The sequence below is a fragment of the Mustela lutreola genome, chromosome 4 (assembly GCF_030435805.1).
Source record: "Mustela lutreola isolate mMusLut2 chromosome 4, mMusLut2.pri, whole genome shotgun sequence".
Taxonomy (NCBI): domain Eukaryota; kingdom Metazoa; phylum Chordata; class Mammalia; order Carnivora; family Mustelidae; genus Mustela; species Mustela lutreola.
The window spans coordinates 11,670,398-11,676,397 of NC_081293.1; positions in this window are offsets into that span (position 1 = coordinate 11,670,398).

The following is a 6,000-nucleotide window of genomic DNA, read 5'->3' on the forward strand; positions in this document are numbered from 1 at the left end:
TAAAGGTCTACAGTTAGCCATAACTCCCCACCACTCTATGATCTCTCTCCCAGCCCAAGTCCCCAGTGATTGCCTAAGTTTACCTAATTGACCTCTACAAATTTTGAGTCTGCAACTCTGGAAAATCTGGCCTGTCCACCTGATTTTACAGATCTGAAACAGACTCAAGGAGAGTAAGTGCGTTCTGCATGGTCATTGAGCAAGTGAAAACCTATCTACTTTCTCAGCTACATGGTGATACAACCTGCCTACAAAATAAATGGTTGTATTTCCAGTATCTGTGCCTCTGTGAGGAAACTAGGACATTCCAATGGGAGAATAGAATGATAAGGGCTAGATTTACTGGATCCAACTGTGGGCCAGGCCCTGTGCTGAGTGCTTTACATGGACTACTTCATGGAACACAACATCCAGATGAGGTAGAGAACAGAGCCCTGTTTCATAGATAGTCACCAGGTTAGAAGAGGTTTTAGAAATTGCCTAAGGTCACACAATGAAGAAGTAGAAGACGTGGGATTTGAACCTAGTAGTCTGACTCAGAGTCTATGCACTTAATTTCTGGCTAGCTCAGGCTAGCCAGCAGAACTTGGCTGCAATTGTCCTGTTAGGCTGCCAGAGTGAACTTAAATTGTACTGTAAGAAAGCAAAGCAGGCAGTTGGCTAAGTGATTAAGACTTAAGGGGGTTTTCCACTGTACCATTATAGCTTCCTATAATTCTACCACTAAAGCTTCATTCCTTTCAATTAACTGCATTAACAACAGCAGTCCTCTAGAGAAATGGGTTTGATTCAAGAAAGAGCAGGCTATTAAATATCAATAGGTAAGTTAGAGCATCTTGCTGGCTGAAAGCAAGAATGCAAATCCAAATGAAAAAGGGGGTGAGTTTGAGAGGGATGGGAATATGTCAAACACTGACTTCCAGATCCACTCGGAATCCGCTGAACCAAAAATGCAAAAAAAAAAAAAGAACCAGGGAGTCTTACTCTTCTGTTGGCACCTGCATTGCACGGATAAAGCTGATCGGTCAGAGTTCTTTTTTTTTTTTTTTTTTTAAGATTTTATTTATGTGCTCGCTTTGGCAGCACATATACTAAAATAAGATTTTATTTATTTATTTGACAGACAGAGATTACAAGTAGGCAGAGAGGTAGGCAGGTGGGGTGGGGGGCAGGCTCCCTGCTAAGCAGAGAGCCTGATGCAGGGCTTGATCCCAGGACCCTGAGATCATGACTTGAGCTGAAGGCAGAGGCTTAACCCACTGAGCCACCCAGGCGTTCCCTAAAATATAGATTGCTTTTGCCCGAATAATCAAACTGGCCTTCTGAATAAGCACTGGATCTGGAGATTTCAAGCCTTTCCTGGCCACACAGTTTTCTAATCAGCAGGAAACAGCTGGAGACAGCGCTCTCATTCTCCTGTTTATTCCTTCCTTCTTCGGCGGTTACCTTCACGGGCCAAGCACTGCAGGGAATACAAGGGCGAGTGGAGAACTCCCCACGGGCAAGGAAAGCAAACTAGAAGACAAACTACCCAGAGGAAATGCAATAAGGACCATTTGGGACACATACACCAGGGCTTTGGAATCAAAGAGGAGGAGTGATTTCAGGCACCTGGAAGGTTCCAAGAGAGGAGAAATGAGAGCTGTAGGTGGGATTGGAAGTATGAAGTTCCCAGTTACATTCCCTCCTGAGAAGGCTCCTCACTGATAGTTCCAGAGGTCACCACCAAATATGACATTAAAAAATTTGCCATGCTGTAGACCACCAATCGTTCTTCTATTGATATTTTTCTTTAAAAGCAAGCCACTTAAAAAAAAAGTTTATTCATCCTAACCAATAATATTTGTGAAATGGGGGTAGTAGTAGAAATATCACAGTTAGGATACAAGTTATCCCCAAGCAACACGTGGGGCCTTAGCAGCTCTTGTTTTCACGATGAACCAGGTGATCTTCATAAATCTTCTGGGAGGCTTCACCCTGGTGTTGTCAGATGACTACGACCGCGAGACTTCTGAACACCTACCTACTGGGTTCTGATGCATGTTCAGAAAAGTTTCTTGCCAATACTGCCGGTCTGCTGATGGTGCCAGCCACATGTGGTCTCTGTGCTCCTGGCACTAGGTCTGTTTAACATGGTCTTTAGTGGGAAGGAAAGGCCCCCTTCTTCGCACCATGTTCAGTTAGGAATATCTCCACCACAGACCAATTTGTGCCCTGAACAGCTACAAAGTTGTTGCCTCCGTTGTACATAGAAGAAACTGGACCTTAGAGATTTAGTTCTGTTGCCCAAGGTCAAATGATAAGTAAATGGTGACACTAGTTATTTAGGTAAGTGTCTGCCTTCCCTACTTGAAGGCCTGAAACGTGTCTATGTCATCTTTGGATTCCCTTCTCCACAGAACCTAGATCGTGCCTTATCCATAGTGAGCATATGGCAATATTGGTTGACTTGGAGCAAATATGGCATGCCTCAGTCCCACCAAGACCTCTGGGATGCTAGTTATTCCGTTCTAGTTAATTATCAAAATCCCCAAATCCCTGCAAGATCAGAGATTCAGAGGGAAAGGGAGGAGACCCACCCCGCCTTGTATCAGAGGTTGGCATCACAGAACATCCGGGGATCTTCCAAGCTATCTGACTGTACCTACATCCTCAAATCCAGCTGTCTTCTGCAATCAACCCAGTAGTTAAACGAATCACACAAGTTTTTTTAAAAACTAAGCAGACCAATTTTAATTCAGACTTTTCAGACCGAGTGAAACCCAAGATATTCCCTCTAAAAATGGCGCACAGAAACCTGGACATTTGTTTGGTTTTGTTCAGTGCTGAGCACTCAGATTTAGATGGAGGAAGGATGTTTAAATTGGTAAGGAACTTACACAGCAAAAGCATAAAAATTAACTCAGAGTGTGAGGAGGAAGAACAGCCTCTTTTCTAGTAATTTACTAGATGCCAATGATTTTCTGTTAATACAGAGAAGAAAAGAATCTAAACCATCATTAAAGAAATATATATATCCACTTCTGGTCTTTTTATGACTAGCATCTATCAGGCAAAGACGGGACCAAAGCCAGGTTCATTTGTTTGAGCACAGATGCCCACAGTGAACTGTGGTTACAATCATGACAGCAAAGGTGCAATTGCTTCTAAATGAGAAGAATGGGGCGGGAAGGGGGTGCCTGGGTGGCTCAGTCATTAAGCCTCTGCCTTTGGTTCGGGTTATGATTCCAGGGTCCTCGGACCAAGTCCCGTGTCAACCAGGCTTCTCCCTCTGCCTGATGCACCACCTGTTTGTGCATGTGTGCTCTCTAATAAATAAATAAAACCTTAAAAAGAGAGAGATAGAGAGAAGGAAGAGGTAAGATGAATTGAATGCAGCGGTAGGGGCCTTTAAAGCAGATGACTCACAGGAGGAAGGAGCTCCAGCAGTGCCGACCTTAATGCTGCAGTAACATCAACATTCTCTTGCTCCAGAGACTCTGGGCCTAATTATCTCTGAGACATTAGTATGAAGCTTTAACCGTCCTAAGAGAAGCCATTGCAGACATGTGAATATTTAATTGACCCCGTAAAAGAGAGCATATTTGCTCCCTCCTTGAAGTCACAGCTAGTCAGTTACATGGTAAATGGAATCTATCAAATCCTCAGGTTTTTTTTTTTTTAATGTAATGTTTTGCACAGATTGCTTTTTTGACAATTACATAGAATAGAATATGAGACCTAATTTAGCCCAACTGATCTGAAGCAGCTTGGTCCCCTCCTGTAAAAGCAAAGTCACGGGTTACTGTGCTGTAAAAATGAGCTCGGCTGGAGCTAGCGGGTTAGAGCGCACTTTCCACATAGCGGGGATAGTGTCCTCCATCCACAGAGAGAGGATGCCATCTAGCCTGAACTCTGGAGAGCTGCAGCCAGCTCCAAACGGCAGAAGTTACCCTCAGGTTCCCTGTTTTGTGGCCTAAAATCTGTCCTTGAGTGTTGTGAGCCACTAGGTATGTAATGCAAACCGTTCCCACATACTACAAAGGGAATTCTGCTCGTGAAGTTACTGGGTCATAGAATGTTTCCATTACTCACATCTCAAGCTCTACAACCCTCATGTGCTTCGGGATCCAACTAGGATTCCAAGGACTCCCCTCCTCTCCAGGCTGAACCTGGCCCCTCTTTGTTTGGGGGGAAGTGGGGGGAAAGGTTAGCTTGTTCTTGTTAAGGACTCGGGATATTCATTCCATTGAATGACTGGACCATAATTCATCTAACTTGTCGTTTATGGATGAATGTATTTATTATTACCAATCTTTTCCTATAAGAATGAAACAATGGTTTTTCTAAAAACTCTATGAACATTTTCTTGTCATCTAACTTTTAAGTTTACAAGGAAATGGAGTGCTTTTTTTTTTTTTTTTTTTTTTTTTTTTTTTTTTTTGGTGTTCAGTTCTATGAGTGTAGACAAAGGCATATGCTTGTGTTACTACCAGCACAACCAGATGTAGCATTAGTCCATCACCCTGGGTTTGTTTTTTTTTTTAATTTTTTTAAAAAGATTTTATTTATTTATTTGACAGAGAGATCACAAGTAGGCAGAGAGGCAAGCAGAGAGATGGGGAAGCAAGCTTCCCGCCGAGCAGAAAGCCCGATGTGGGGCTCCATCCCAGGACACTGAGATCACGACCCGAGCTGAAACCAGAGGCTTAACCCACTGAGCCACCCAGGTGCCCCAGCCCTGGTTTTATTAACAGTCCTTTTTTTCTTCCCTCAAAACACCCCTGAGTTCCTGAAAATGCTAAATAGAATTAACACGTGATCCAGCAGACCCAGTTCCATGTCCGTACCTGAAAGAAAGAAAACACGTCTTCACAAAAACTTGTACGGGGCACACCTGGGTGGCTCAGCTGATTAATCATGACCTGCCTTTGGCTCAGGTCATGATTTTGGAGTCCTGGGATGGAGGCCCACATCGGGCTCCCTGCTTGGTGGGGAGTCTGCCGGTCCCTCTCCCTCTGCTGCTTCCCCTGCTTGTGCTCTCTCTCTAAATAAATAAATAGAATAATAATAAATAATAATAATAACAAATAAATAGAAACAACTAAATAAATAATAGAATCAACTAAATAAATAGAATCTTAAAAACAAAAACAAACACTTGTACACAAACGTTCACAGCAGCACAATCACGACAGTCAGAAGGTGGCAACAGCCCGAAGGTCCACCAGCAGATGCATGGACAGGCAAATCGCGCTGGGCCCAGACCATGGAATGTTACTTAATCGTAGCAAGGAATGATGGACAAGGGTGTCCAGGGAGGCTGAACCTCAGAAACGTTTTGCTAAGTGAGAGAAGCCAGACACGAAAAGACAAATAGTGAATAACTCCACTTATGTGGCATATCCAGGAAATTCATAGAGACAAATACAGAGTGGGGACAGTCAGGGGCTAGGCTGGAGGGAATGAAAAAACTGACTAACCGGTATTGGGTTTTATCTTAGGGTGATGAAAATGTTTTGGAACTAAATAGAGGTGGTGTGAATGTATTAAATGCCACTGAACTGTTCACTTTTAAATGATTAATTTTGGGAGTGCCTGGCTGGCTCGGTCAGTGGAGCGTATCTCCAGTTTGTGAATTCAAGCCCCACACTGAGTGTAGAGATTGCTTAGAAATTTTAAAAATCTTAAAAAAAAAAAAAAAAAAGATTCATTTTGAGGCGGCTGGCTGGCCCAATCAGTAGAACATGTAACTCTTGGTTTCAGAGTTGTGAGTTCGAACCCCACAATGGGTGTAGAAATTACTTTTAAAAATTAGGAAAAAAATTCTTTAAACAAAATGATTAACCTTATGTTACATGAATTTCACCTGAATAAAAAATTTTTAATCCAAGTAAGAGTTGAATACTGGGATCAGAGCAAATGATGAATATTAATGTGCCAAACAATGAGGTACAAACTACCTGAAAAGTAGGTAGATATTATTAGTCCAATTTTAAGTACGAGGACATTACAGGCCAG